This window comes from Ambystoma mexicanum, chromosome 10 (genome assembly GCF_040938575.1).
Source record: "Ambystoma mexicanum isolate Mex_15411 chromosome 10, UKY_AmexF1_1, whole genome shotgun sequence".
NCBI lineage: Eukaryota > Metazoa > Chordata > Amphibia > Caudata > Ambystomatidae > Ambystoma > Ambystoma mexicanum.
The window spans coordinates 1,104,131,334-1,104,146,818 of record NC_090932.1 but is presented as its reverse complement, the minus strand read 5'-3'; the positions used below and the strand labels follow the sequence as shown (position 1 = coordinate 1,104,146,818).

General features: G+C 46.9%; 1 protein-coding gene across 2 annotated transcripts in view; it reads left to right on the top strand.

Moving 5' to 3' along the window:
• The window catches only part of POLD2 (DNA polymerase delta 2, accessory subunit), a 418,384-nt gene that overhangs the window by 38,250 nt on the left and 364,649 nt on the right, over positions 1-15,485 (top strand). Inside the window, exon 2 of one of the 2 annotated variants that reach the window (XM_069618953.1) lies at positions 12,268-12,342. The exons of the other annotated variant lie outside the window; for it this stretch is intronic. The gene's annotated coding sequence lies outside the window, so the exon portion shown is untranslated. The remainder of the gene's footprint in view (positions 1-12,267; positions 12,343-15,485) is intronic. 2 annotated transcript variants of the gene reach the window in all.

Sequence of the window (15,485 nt, the reverse complement as noted above, 5' to 3'; positions counted from 1 at the left end):
GGTTTTCTACGTTGCCTAGTAAGCACAAACTAAATCAAACTTCTGAATTTCAAATTATTCCCTTATATCTATTACGTATGACCTGCTATGGCTTGAATGTCTTCTAGAATGATCCTCATGTTTTTTTTAGAAATATTTGCGAACACCTGAAGGTAATGCCACATCGATGTGTTTCTATGGTGTTTGTTGGTCTAGTTTTTGAATAAACCCCCTGGGAGTTGGCGTCCAGCTAAAGTGGCTGGTCGAGGATGTGAGCAGGGGCCAAGTTGCTCCAAGCTTCTGGCAATGCTGAGCCCTGCAATGTGTTTAAAAAATAAATAAATGCATTTTGATTTTCACAAAGAAGTGGAGAAAAACATATTGCCAACATACATGGTTGGAAAACCTTGAGCACATGAATCCCCATGTCCTCACTTTGCCCCCCCCCCGCAAGCAACCCCTGTCTCACAAGCACAACTGAGGGTATTCATCAACCTTTTGAAATGTCGCCCCATAGAAAATCACAAGTCCAGCACGGTCTTAAACAAAAGCAGAACAACAATAATGTGCTTAATGCACCTCCAAATCTTTTGTGAAATTGCAACGGTTCCCCTTCAATCCCCGAACTTCCCCCGTGGATCGCCACTGTAATCCTCGCCATAAGATAAAGGTCCTTAGCCTTTACATCCCACTCCTCCAGAAAGACGTTCCACCATTTTCCAATGTCTAGCAAAGCAAGCACTAGCCCAAAGCAACAAAAAATGTGTCAAATGTCCCCCGTTTCTCCAAGCGAAACCGTATCAACATTAGGTCTAGGTCCAGGCTCCGGCCCTCAACCTCCTTGATCTACCACAGGATTGCGGCCCAATAAACCTGTACCTTCCATGACTGCATGAATGCCCTTCTGTATGATTGGCTGCTGAGAGTGACCCAGCAGTGTGGATGAGAGACCAGATATTATATCTAGGGACCTCTCACCACTGGAAATTGTTCAGAAGCTGTCTCTACACTTGAAGAGTAACTGGAACTGCTGACCCTCGACGCCCAGCTGGAAGAAGACGACTTGTTGTTGCTTTTGCTTCGACCCGATCTGAAAGCTGCCGAGTTCGTCGAGGACTGATCCGAGAGAGGACCTGGTAAGGCGCCCTCTTCCTGTGCTCTGAGGGACCATCGAGCACCGCTACACTTTCACCAAAGCTCCCTGGAAGTCAGACCCTCGAAAGGCTGCCGACTGGAGAAGGGGACCGCCGAGGAGAACGGAGTGAAGCACCCGGACATCGGCGCCGTCGAAGTCCATTGCTGTCGCCCAGGGTTCAGAGTTTCGCCGTAACCCCTGGAGGCCCGTCGAAGCCGTGTTGTCCCAGAAGAGGGAACTGCTTGACGCCGTGCCGCCGACGACCGGAGCTGTCTGCTCCTTTGCCTAAGTATTGATTCGAAGGACTCCCTTGTCCGCACCGACAACAGTTTATCCTGCCGGAGAAAGTTAAGGCCGCTGACGCGCCAAGGAGAATCCGCCGGTGGGTTTCCCGCCACCTGAAGACCACAAAGACTTCGACTCGACGCCCTTGCTGGGCCACAATTCTTCATCATCTTTTTGCGGTCCAGAACTATCGTCGCCAAGGTGACCCGCATGCCTCTTCCTTGCAGGACGCCAACGCTCCGTCGACGAGCACCGCTCGGACGAAGTTGCCGCCCCATCGACGCCGTTGAACCCTGTTCTTAGTGGGACGGTCGACCTGTGACTCCTGCTTTAAAGAGAGGGCACTGAAGAAGGGCCGTCAATTCCCCAACGCCGAGTTCACTTTCCTTGACGATCCGTGACTCCCGCTTAAAGGGGGTCACTCAAGAAGGATCTGTCGACGCCTCTTCGAAGAACTCGACTCCACCAGGTACATTGGGGGGGGTAAAAACATTATAGGAGGAAATAAGGCTATTGAACAATATATGGACTGGGCTTGTGCTATCATTATTTTACAGGTTGCCCAGGTGGGGGGTAAGGGTGATCTCCACACACAACTGTGTCGATCGGTAGGGGCCGGTATTCTGCCTATTGTTTCAACCATCTTGCTTTCCCTCCTCTCTCTATTGGATGGTTTCCTCTTTATTGATCTGTGTGACATTTTTACATGATAGTTGATGCACTTTAATGAGATCTAATATTTGTGGTACCACTTTAGAATTGTAGATATTTACCATTGTTGATTTTCCTGAGCACAAATTGAGTTATTGTGATAAGTGTACATAATCTTTGAATATTAATTATATAAAGACTGTGTTTTCAGTAATACAGTGTGTGGACATTCCTTTGTGGGGGCTTGGGGGACTACACTGTACTTAAGAACCAGCCTGCATCACCTCCTGAGAAGCTAGGGCTTGATTGCTCGTCCATTGCTACTGTAATAGAGGGTCTTGGCTGGGGTCTTCTGTGCCTCTCCTCTACCATATAGAGAGCAGAAGTACAGACGCCCCCCTCCAGTCTTTACAGAGTGGTACCATCACCCTCCACTGGGCAGCCTTATAATATAGCATCCGGTCTGGAAATCCCACTCGCCTCTGGTTCTTCGGTAGCACCAATGACCCACTCGGCCTCTGCCTATGCCAGAGAAAGCGGAGCATTCGTCCTTTTGCTTCCCTTAGCAGTACCTTTGGGATCCTTACCAGCAACTTCTGAAATGGGTTCAGGATCCTTGGGATAAAATTTATTTTTAGGTTGTTCAAACGGCCCATCATGAAATATTGTGTCTACCCCATCGGCCATCTCACCGTACCATTTGTTAAACGACTGCGGGTAGTTGGCCCACTCGGGTCTCCCAAGGATCTGGTAATATTGACTCGCAGATAACTAAAACTCCCCTCCTGATTCTCCATACCCTGTGGCCTGAGTGCCTCTACATCCTTACCAAATGGGAATGGGACCGAAGACCCATATTCCTTGATGCAGAACCGAGCTGTGTGGATTCTTTAGATGCAAGAGGATGTCATCTGCATAAAGACCCAGCTTATATTCTCTGCCTCCTGCCCCCCCCACCACTACACATTCCACCTGAGATGCCCCCCTTAATTGTTCTGCTAGAGGCTCCATGGACAGGGCGAACAACAAGGATGACAGTGGGTACCCCTCACTCGCCCCCCACCCCAGTTCAAAAACCCTCAACAGTTTACAATTGACCGCCACCCATGGAGAGAAGAACCTGTGCCCAAACCCATATTTCCTCATTACCCCATATAAGAAATCCCAGTCTCCCCTATCGAAAGCCTTCTCTGCATCCAAGGCCAACAATGTGGGATTACCGCCATGATTCTCTGCGAACGCAATCAGCAGTGTCTTCCGACGTGTCTGCCCCCTGTCCACCCCTGATAAATCCGACCTGGTCTGAGCGGACCAGACTGGGCATAATGCGCTCCATTCTAGACACCAGTACCCTAGTGAAAATCTTGGCATCAACATGAGAGATATGGGTCGATACGATTTACAACTCTGTGGCTCCCTCTCGTCCTTTGGGATCACCGATATCCAAGCCTGCCCAAAAGAGGGGGGCGCTCCTCATCTCCAGTATATGATTAAAGTGTTTTTCCATATGGTGGGGGCAGCTCGTTGGCAAAAGCCTTAAAGAATCCCACTGCATATCTGCCATCTCCGGCACTTTCCCTGCCTTCATCCCATGGATCGATGCCCATGAGTACTGTAGCATGGTCCGTCCAGCAACTAGACGCCCTGCCCAAGTGTTGTCTTTGACACAGATTGTATGCACCAGTAGCCAGAGTGCAGTGTGCTCAGGAGAAAAAGGGTAGCCCCTAGTTGCTGGGTGACACTCTCTCCAAACATCCACCAGACCCTGCTCTTCCCAAAACCACTCCCCACCTGGGGGTCTTATTCCCCGGACCGACCACCCACTCCTATCCATTCCCAAGTCTGCCCACCTGTTCAAATTCCCACTTATAATTAGGAGACCTCTGCTTTGACAAAATATCTCCGAGAGCTTCCTGAGAAAACTGCAGCTGTCCCTGGTTGGGGCAGTATATAGTGGCCGGTCTTCTGTACCCCTTCCAAGGTGCCCAAGACAAGCAAGGCTCTACCATCAGCTCTCCACCACACCCTCATTTTGCCCAGCTGAATTTGCTTGTGGAGGAGGATACCCACCCCTCCTTTCTTGTTGCCCCCCCGATGCCCAGACCACTTGTCCGATCTGACCCCTCAGAATCCGCCTCTCCTTCCCCAACACCAACCTTGTTTCCTGCAACAAAATGTTCAACACCTGATTTCGGAATTCAATAGCCGACAGTAAGCGCTTGGTTGGAGAGTTCAGGCCCTTCACATTTAACGTCCCCACCCTGAGCACGTCCACCCCACCCCCCTCTCTCTGCTATCTGCATGCACCATGGCTGTACTTTATTCTAACATACGACCCCTCTGTTGCAAAGCGATGACATACCCAAGTGTTCCAGGGCCCCCCACCCCCAACAGACGTCCACCCTAACATGGGCCACTAAGGAACATTTTGCTTCGCCATCCGTCATTCATATCTCCTCTATTCTCCCCGCTTGTGCCAAGCACATTCATAGACCCCAGAAGCTGCATCACTCCAGAACAAAACTCCTCATGTTCAGCTCAGTCACTTCACTGGTGAGGGGGGTGTTGACACTCTTCAATTATCTGCGCCCTGGCATCCTTCTCTTTGACAGGAATGAATTCCTCTGTTCCAACTCAGAGGATTTTCTGGATTATTGGCCCCCTCCCTCAGGGTTTGTAGTACCTGCTGCGCCTCCTGCCCGCTGGTGACCCGATAGTCTGTCGCCCCTCTCAAATGTCAAGCAAATGGGAATAACCAACAATATCTGTTCCCCCGAGGCCATCTCAATCACCCTCCAGAAGCGCTGCAGGGACTGAACCCCCCCCCGTGGGCACCCTCACCTCCAGCTTCTTATAGGTTTTTTTTTTTTAAAAAAATGTAAATTTATTTTTTTTAATTTTTTTTTTTTATCCTGGGCGTCTGTCCTTCACAATAACGATTTTCTATAATAACTTACTAGAAAGTCTTAATTCTATTAAAGACTCGGAGGCGAGCATTATGCTTCTCTTTCTTTTTATTCGACAATAAAGAAAAGAGCTCAGCAGCAAGATATTTGTGCAACAAAAGTGAAAGTGCCATGAGTAATGTGCAGAAAACAGGTGCACCAAATATATATAATCAACATAGCAATAGAACAGTAATATCCTAACATAAAAGGTAAGAGTCGCTGATGAAAACTACATTTCCCAGGGAGCTTGGCTCCAGTTCATTTTTGAGGCCATCAACACGTGACCTAGTCCACCAATAGTAGTTCATATCCCCTGCATAAATAGTCCTAAACATGATGACACTTCCTCTTTCTGGGCTGCGAACTTGGCTGTCCATAAGTAGGAGATAATTTTAGTTAACTTGAAGAAGAAGAACTTGTGTCTGGCTGAGATCAGGCGGACTTGTCTGCAGGCGCTGTCAAGAAAAATGAAAATTTTAGTCTCTTGTATATGACAACCCTAGATCCCTTATCAGGGTGGGAGAAAATCTTGTAGTTATTCCGATAGGGTACATGTAATTGTCACAACATTAATCTTTTAATTACAGCTTTAATTAACATCAGGTAACATGCTGTTATTTTCTCGCCGGGTGGAATAATGCTCGTCTCCGAGTCTTTAATAGAATTGAGACTTTCTAGTAAGTTATTATGGAAAATCTTTATTCTATGTCAAGACCGGAGGCTCCCATTATGCTTGTTTAAAGCTTACTTACCACAATAGATGCCGGCTGATCTACTGGCTTTAGGTAGAATTGTTTGATATCTTCTAGGCGAACTCCTGCCCGAAAGGCTTTGGAGGCCATGGCTCCTCTAACTGAGTGGGCTCTGAAATGCTTTGTGTCTATCCCTGCTTGAGCTAGCGTCCACCGGACCCAACGTGCTAAGGTCGGTGCTGATACTGCTTTGTGCGGTTTACGCAGAGCGATCAGTAGCTGCCCGTTAGGGGAGGTTCTGAGTGGAGCCATCTTTTCTTCGTAGACTTTCAAGCATTTTACCAAGCAGAGCTTCGGTTGATCTCTAAAGGCGGGATAGGAAATCGCCCTGGAATTGCACTTTGTTCTTCTCTGAATATGGAATACAATGCCATCAGGAGAAAAGGTTCTGCCTGCTAGATCTAGAGCTCTGATGTCTGAGACTCTCCTGTAGGAGACCAAGCAGAGTAGAGTAGTGAGTTTTCCAGATAGGGCTGTACGCGATAGTTCTTCGTTACTAGGCCATGCTAGAAAAAGGTTCAGTACTTTATTAACGTCCCAAAGCTTGTCCTAGCGAGCTGGAGGTGGGACGGTAAGCCTTACACCCTTGAGCAACCTGCAGATGAGGTGGTGTTCTCCTGCTGGTACTCTTTGGATAAGGTCCTGACCTGCGGAAATTGCTGAACGGTAGGCGTTCACAGACCTGTAGGCGAGCCCTTTTTCCACTAGGGATGCCAGAAAATTCAAGATCTCTTCTACAGGTGCTGAAATTGGGTGTAATCCTTTCTCACGACACCAGGAGCTCCAGATGCTCCAAGAGTGGAGTATCTCTTCCGGGTACTAGGAGCCCAGCTCTCTTCCATAAGGTTGATCGCTTTGTGAGACATGGGCTCTCCATCTTGACCTGAAATCCTCCAGGCTGCTAAGGTCCGAGATCTGTTGAGTAGGAGAGGATGACGTTGACCTGATGGATCTAATAGGAGATCCGGAAACTGGGCTAGTAGGATTGGAGAATCTGTAGAAAGTTCCAGAAGAACTGGATACCAAGTCTGAGATGTCCAGACCGGCGCTATAAGGATCAGATTTGTGTGCTCCTGACGGGCCTTCGCCAGGGTCCTCGCTATCATAGTGAAAGGAGGAAAGGCATACAGTATTCCCTGGGACCATGACTGTAGGAATGCGTCTGTTGCAGCTGCTGCTGGATCCGGCCTCCAGCTGTAGAAAGCTAGTAGTTGGGAGTTGAGTCTGGAAGCAAAGAGGTCTATGGACATCGGACCCCAGATCTCCTGAAGGCGGAGGAAAATCTCTCTGATTCTCCAATCGCTGTAATCTGTCGAGTGGCGTGAGTACCAGTCCGCTACTGCATTTGAAAGGCCAGGAAGGTACCGCTGTAACTGAAATCTGGTGATCCAGACAGAAATGCCAGAAGTCTTTGGCTAATTCTGCTAGGGGTCTCGACTTGGTGCCGCCCACATGGTTGATGTATCTTACCGCTGAGATGTTGTCCATCTTTAGTAAAATACAGCAACTCGCTTTGTCTTTGGCAAAAGAGCGCACTGCAAAGGAACCTGCAAGAATCTCTAGACAATTGATATGAAGGTCCAGTTCCTGTGGGGACCAAGTCCCTCCCGTGGCTATGGGGCCGCATCTCACTCCCCAACCGGAGCGACTGGCATCCGACTCCATGATAATATCTGGAGCGGAGCCGAAGCTGGCTCTGCCGTTCCAGGCTTCCATGTGAGGGAGCCACCAGTTGAGCTATGTCCTCGCTTGAGGAGACCGTGTCAGGAGTTGAGAATAAGAAAGGTTTTTCTTTAAGTGTTGGCCTTTTAGTCTTTGCAGCTCTCGATAGTGAAGAGGGCCGGTAAATATTGCTTGGATGAAAGATGAAAGTAGCCCTATCACTCTTGCTAGTTCTCGAAGGGAGAACATGTTCTTATGTCTGTGTCTGCGTATTTCTCTTTTGGTAGAGTGAATCTTGGCTGATGGGAGTTGAAGCTGCGAATTCTGTGTATCCACTATGAATCCTAGAAATTCCATACTTTTTGGATGGAAGTAGAACTGACTTCTCCCAGTTTATAAGAAAACCTAGGCTGTGTAGCAAGTTTATTGCTAGTTCGGTTTGTTTCTGAACTAACGCCAGTGATTGGGCCATGAAAATAATGTCATCTAGATAAATTATGAGACGGACACCTTGCTCTCTTAATCGAGCTACTACGGGTTTTAAGAGTTTGGTGAATTAACAAGGCGCCGAAGAGAGTCCGAATGGGAGACTTGTGAATTTCTCCAGGAGAATCTGAGGTAACTGATGTGTGTTTGATGAATCAGTACTGCGAGGTAAGCGTCTTTAAAGTCTAGGCGCATAAGCCAGTCGTTGGGTCTGAGAAGATCTCTGAGCATGTGTATACCTTCCATTTTGAAATGGCGGTAAAGGATGAACTCGTTGAGCGCTCTGAGGTTTATGACTGGGCGCACTTTTTGCTTCCTGCGTACCAGAAAAATGGGACTGAAGAAGCCTCCCTGACTTGAGCAGGGGCGAATCGCTTGCTTCTGATGGAGATGGAGTATTTTGCTGTCTAAGGCGGTTTGTCTGATAGAGACATTACTATGGGAGCGGGGCGACATGTCTGAACGGGCTGTGTAAAAAAACTCTAGGTGTACACCCCGAGCTGTGTCTCTGACCCAGGCATCTCCCGATAAAGTATCCCAAGCATTTGCAAACATCCTTAACCTCCCTCCTATAGGTGTTAGTGGCGCTGGCGCAGTTATCAGTACACTGACCTTTGGGTTGTTGTTGGGCAGGGTATCTGGCTGCTCTCCTCCAGGGACGCCCTCTTCCACGACCTCTCGAGGGGAAGAAAGTGTCGGGGCGTTCTTGCCAGGAATTATGCTGGCCTCGAGATTGTTGAGGTCTCTTGTTGAAGAAGTAACGGCCGGAAGAGCGACCTCTACCTCCTCCGGCCCTGGAGAAAACCTTGGTTGCGAAATACTTTTTTTATTGAAGCCTGTGCTTTGTCCAACGCCGTGAATGTCCCGACGAATTTTGTCATCTCCTTCATGAAAGGGTCTCCGAAAAGCTGGCCTTGCGCCGTTGGGCCGGATTCTGTGTCTGCCAGTTCGGTTAATTTGGCATCTATCTTGTATAGGATGCCTATCCGTCGCTCTGAGATGTCGCAACTGGCGTTGCCCAAGAGGCAAATAGCCCTCTGGACCCAACCGGACAGTATCACTGGGTCGATTGGGTCCGAGGAGGAGATTTTTGCTAGTGGACCTGCTATGTCCAATACTTTGTCCTGGCAGGCTTTCCAGCCGCGATCAATACCCTTCCTGGGGTCTTTAACGTTTTTACCCAAAAAGGTAATCATCTTAGAATCGAGCTCCAGAGTCAGAGCTACTTTATCCGCAATGTCTGGTCGTGGACGTTAAGCACGTAGTCTGGCGTGAACTTCTTTATCAAGCGGCTTGCGCAGCCTAAAATGGATGTAACTGGATGTCTTGGAAGATGGTTCCCAGTCGGTGGACCTGGGGTGTATTAAGTCTTCCGGGGTAAATGTACCTTCAGTAGAAGGTTTGGTCCCGGTTGTGTCGTTAGGGATGGGGTCTGCCGCAATCCCTGACGCAGAGGGTCCTGAATCCTCAAAATGAAATTCCTCATCTGAAGAGGAGTGAGAAAGATCAGCGTCGTAGATGTTTTTGTTATGATCATCTTCTTCCGAGCCCTGTCCATGTCCCTCCAGGCTTGAGGGTCTAGTTCCCATGGTTTCCTTCTCGGGGTAAGAGGGTAGATGGGAAGGGGTTACCTTCCTATTCATGAAGGCTTGTTTCAGCCTTGAGAAGGCGTCCGTTACGGCAGCTGTGGCATTAGATGGCCGGCTCGGGGGGCGGGGGGGTTCTAGAGCTTTTACTCTTGCGAGCCGGTATACATCCCCCTTCGGTAAGGTGCTTCCTTTTCTATAACCATGCAGTGAACATATTATGACATTTTTGTAACGTTATCTTTAAATTATAAAATCATGACGTAAGCAGATGTGCTAAACATGAAGTACTTATCTCTTGCTGTGAGCAGCAAAGAAAGAGGAAGTGTCATAATGTTTAGGACTGTTTATGCAGGGGATCTGAACTACTATTGGTGGACTAGGTCACGTGTTGATGGCCTCAAAAATTAACTGGAGCCAAGCTCCCTGGGAAATGTAGTTTTCTTCAGAGACTTACCTTTTTATGTTAGGATATTACTGTTGTATCACTGTTATATTGCTATGTGTATTATATATATTTGGTGCACCTGTTTTCTGCACATTACTCATGGCACTTTCACTTTTGGTGCACAAATATCTTGCTGCTGAGCTCTTTTCTTTATTGTCGAATAAAAAGAAAGAGAAGCATATGGGAGCCTCCGGTCTTGACATAGAATCCCGGAGTGACGCTAGGAAGTACTGTGGGCCTCTTTATCGCTGCTGCAAGGGCACCAAGATGTCCTCCTTGTGCCACTCTTCATTCCTGCCCCCCCGCAACTGGCCCTGAGGTGGATACCGCAATGCTCTGATCCACTTAGGAATCACCCCCACTGCCCTGCCTGTGTAAGGCTTCTGCTCTCCTATCGGCCTGTTGCACACTTCCATCCGGGTCTCCTGTCCACTGGTTAACACGAAGGGCAGAGTCTCTCACAGTCAACACTCAGCCGGCCTACGCATTCCCCTGCGTGTTGCGGGTCACCACCACCTCTCTCCATAACTCCAGCGCCTTTCTCTGCAGCGCTGCCAGGGCCGCTGCCTCACTCGCCACCTCTGCGGGTGCCTCTCCCTGCCTGCTCCGGGGAAGCAGTGGACCGCAGCCCCTAGAGCTCAGCTCGCAGCTAGTTCAGCAAGCCGCCACAGGCACCCCACCGACACCAGGGCCCTCGCTCTGCAACGTGTCTGCTGCAAGGAAGCTGCTCCTCTCCCACGGGATGAACTCCTCATCCTCCTCTCGGGCCGTCTTCACCTTCAGCCAGTCGTTGGATGCCGCGCCTGCCCCTTCACCTGCTTGCACCCGCTCTGTGGAGACTCTGGCTCCTCAGCTGTGCCAGCGCTCCCCCTGGGTCGTCCTCTCACAGGCCGGCAATTGCACACCACTCCAGCCGCTTTGCTCCCCTCTCCCCTCCCACATCCTCACTGCAGGGAAGCTCCAGCACCCCCATCTGTGCAGGCCACTCCTCTTGGGCCAACCTCGGCTGCAGCTTTCCATCTCTCCGGCCCAGTCAGGTGGCCAAACTGCTTCAAAAACCACTGTGGCCCGGGAGCCAGCACTGGCCACCAGACCCGCCGCTTCCCATCGGCCTTCCGTATAAGGGCAGAGCTATTACGCTGCGGGGAGAAAATTCAAACGGCAATGGAAGGCAGCATCTGGCGAAGCTCTATTACGCAACCTTCTTGGGTCCCCTGGTGGTCTCCCCTGCAATGCAATATATTGATGTCTGATGACATTTGCAGGTGCTGATCCAAGAAACGGAAGCTTCAATCTTTCCGGATGTGAAAACGTGCATTGATGTGAAGGCAACTTTATCGACATCGTCCGACCCTGTTAAATCCGGATCGTGTGTTCAGGGTGAATGTTAAAAACAATCTTATTGCGGCTGTTTAAAGAATTCGTACCTTGACCTTTTCAGGTGGGATAAAGACCATCTAGTCGGACGTTTTAAAATTGATAGTGTGCAACTTGTAGCCCTACATTTATAATGGGGGGGATGGAGGGCAGGGAGCAAAATTGCAATTACCGGGATGCAAAGCATAAAAATACGGTTGGCTCCACCCTCCACCCAAGGGCCTAGTTGAGAGCTATTTTTATTGTGTACACCTGATTTTTGGGATGATGTAGCCTGCAGAAATGCCACATACAATAAAGTTGCTTTGGTCTGTATAGCTGTAGTATGTGATGAACAGAGTATTTGTCACTGGTAGGTTCTGAACGACGTGGTAGTGTCATATAGAATGTGCCCTGTGCCCCCATTGCTTACCTGCCATTTTGGGAAAATCCTTTTATATGCATCCTAAGATGTGTATGTGTGACGTTGCAGCCAGCAATGCCACCCGTGCCAGCGAGGCCTCACGAGACTGGGCCTCTGACAACTACCATGGAGCCGACAGAGTGCAAGTCCTCCGAGGAGACCAGACATCCGACGGATAAGCTCTATGCTATTTCTCAAACTGCTGCAGTGTTCGGCAGCCTGCGGTGTCTCCGGCTATATATGCTGTCCATAGGAAGCATGTCTCCACGCAGAGCCGCTGACGTAACTAAATAAAAAGCCCTATAACAGGAGGACACTGTGCGGGATCTTTGCTTACCTTGTGAATCCAAGAATTGCTGAGACTCAGTAGTACTGGACACGGCAGGCAGGTGAAGGCATCATGGCGGTCTTCTACTGAGAAACTCCATGAAGGGAAGGGGCTTAACTTGTGTTGAATGTCAGAGGGAGGCTGATGATTGGCCTAGGAAGGGAAACAAAAGGTTTAAAAGGTAATGCAATGGATACAGTGTATCTTTTTGATTCCCTTCAATGCAGGCGGACGACTGAGCCGAACCAGAGGACTATTGCTGGGCATACTAAGAAGAGAAGAAAGGAAGCAAAGTCATCCCTGTAAGATTTTGAATGTAGTAATTTAAAACTGTATTTTGGGGGGAAACCCCAAGGCATAAATTAGTTTTCAAAAATTGATTAGCAGAGTTTGATAATTACAATTTTCTTGATTAGCAAACAAACCAATTTGATTAGCAATGTTATTCTAATATTTTTAATGTCACCAGAAGTTTTTTGTACCCAAGACATAAAATGAGCATCAATACTTCATTGTTGTGTACCGCTGAAGTAAAACATTAGTGCGAAGAGTCGTGCCTTGCAAATTCTCTAAAATCCCCCTAGATCTGCAGGTCTAGAAATGCACTCAACACAAAGCCACAGATGACAGAAAATGTAAACCTGCTTTCTGTAAAGTGGGGCATGTCACCACAAACCCACTTTGTTTGGAACACTGCTGCCACCCTGGGGCCAACTATGCAGAGTTCAACTTTAGTTGACATTTACTGCAAACTGAATGAATGTTACGTAAACCTCTCCTGCAAATGGTACTCGCCCTTCAGAAAATCTACTCTACTATGGAAGTGGGCAGGTAGACTTTGCGAGCTCTGGATTAGTGTATGTAAAAGGTTAGCCACATGAAGGGACATGAAAAAATAAATGATCTTAAGGCCCTGAAACAGAGCTCCAGCAGGTGCTAATATATAATGCAATCATAATCCTGGAACAAAGTGAGCTTTGGAGGCTAACTACAGTGTATGGTATTGCAGTGGATCTGAAGATTTACAGACTGAATGAAAGTATTGATTACTACTTTTCCGCTAACACTTGTTCGTTTTGTGTATTCATTATGCAAGAGGAAAGAACATAAGAGACTAAGAGTGGATGGATTGGCAGGCAGAGAACTGGGCAGACTAGTTGGAATATTGTAGTTTGCTGCCATCTCGTTTTCATGGTAGCTGGCATAAAGCAACAGGGTGGTAAAATAGAATATCAAGGATTATGGATCAGCTCATGGGTTGTGCACCGGTCTCACAATGTATTTAACCAGTAGGTTACAGACCTCTGCTTGCCATCAAAAGCATTTGGCCGTGTGATCATGTACATTTTCAAAGGTGTTTTACTTGTCAATGGGGGATGCATCTTCCCCAACAAAATGACATATTTACTCTATTAGATTTAGATACACTAACCTGAACTTTACTGTAAAGTATTGAGACAATGATGTAAGAACTTACATTTTTAGAAATGGAATTGCATGACTTAAAGTTCACACATACTGGTCATTGCCAGAAACTATATAGTTATATGATATGGCATTTATAACGCGACTGTACACAAGTGTTTCTAGGCGCGAATAAACTTTTAGCTTCATAAACGTATAATCCCGATTACCTCTGGTTTTCAATTATTTGGAGGAAAAAGACAATTTTTGCCTAGCACTCCCACTCAGGCTTTTGGCACTTAGTGGTGGAGATTACTGCTTTTTTTTTTCTCTCTCACCCTTTGAACTTGTAGTGTACAGAGAAAAGAGGGTGAAGAGAGCAAGTGAGGAATGCAGGGTGAGCTGTGATTTCATTGGACAGGGTAACTTAAATTGCTAATTTTGCTACACAAATGCAAATTTAATTAGCTAACCTAGAGAATTGCATAGCATATTGTTATGCAGCACTGCTTATTTTATGCCTTGTAAACCCACTGTTTTATCCAATTGTTTTATTTTCGTTTAATTAAACTCTACCTTTATCTCCACTACCGCCTCTCGTCTCATCAATCCCACAGCATGTTCGAAAGGCTCACCATGATATTAATGTCTCCATGGTTTACAGTAGTTCAGGTGAGGTTAGTAGAGGGTTTATACTAGCGCAGGTGTATGATTAAGAGCCTTCCCTACCCTGCTGCTTAAAGACTATACCATTCTTGGCTTCCATGGAGCTGGCTTTAGATGAGACCTTTATCAGAAGTTGTCAATGGAATGATGGCGAGGAATGCTCTTGCTTATGCACATCAATGACAAACTATTCATAGCAAAGACTATCTAAGATCAAAATCATATGCAGCATATGTTTGGAAGCATTCAATTTGCGAAAATTTAACAGTGAAAAAATCCAAAAGGATATTTAATGAGTGATTAAAGTGCAGAAATAATTAATACCAGTACATTTCAAGAACACTGTGGAAATATCCTAAATACACACAGGGTCGGACTGGGACAAGAAATGGGCCCGGTCATCCAAAAAAAATGGCCCACCCCTCGCCTCACGACCCTTGACCTCTGACATCAGTGTAAGTGATGATATCTGAACCCACCCCAAAGTGATGTCGTGTTGCATCGCTTCCCGGGATCTTTCACCCCTTGACAAAACAGGAAGTGGCATCAAATAGCATTGTTTCTAAGTACACTAAATTACTGTGAATCCAAGCAGACGTCCAAGGCCAAATGATATGGCACTTGCGCTTAAGCTCTTTTTTATAGAACAAATATGCATACAATATCACACAACCTGTGTTGGTACTCGCTTATCGACCTAGGAAGGATGAAGGGCGTTTTGAAGAGATATATATATATATTCAAAGTAAAAAACTAACCGCACAGCAGCGGCACTCCTCCATCCAGCATTCCTCGAAAAAGTACGCCACTCGTGCATTTTCCATTAATTAAAATGTCCTTTATTCTTTGGTATGGACTTTGAGAAAGCACACCCGTGAAAAATTACAATAACGCGTTTCACCCCAAACTGGGCTACATCAGATTGTAACTGACACCATGTTTACATTGGATTATATTGTGTTTCCTGTTTTGCTTCCATCTATTTCCTGTTTTGCCACCACTAGACCAATGTTTTTACCATTGTAATTCGTCTGTTTGTGGCGGCCATGTTGGATGAGTCTATTTTGCCGTCAACATTTTAAAGTTACAGACTTATTTTTGGCAAAGTGGTTTTCGATAAACATTTTTTTTACATTATTGCACTTGCACTATATATAAAACTTAACATTTGATATTATATACGATTGCGTACTGCATTAAATATGCAGGCGGGGAAAATATGTATGTATATGTGTGTGTGTATATATATATATATATATATATATATATATATATATTCTAATATGCATTTAAATTTGATTTTACATTCTTCAACCATATAATTGAGGAGATAAAGTGACTAGTGCTTAGCTGGAAACTCGTTTCAATTCATTTG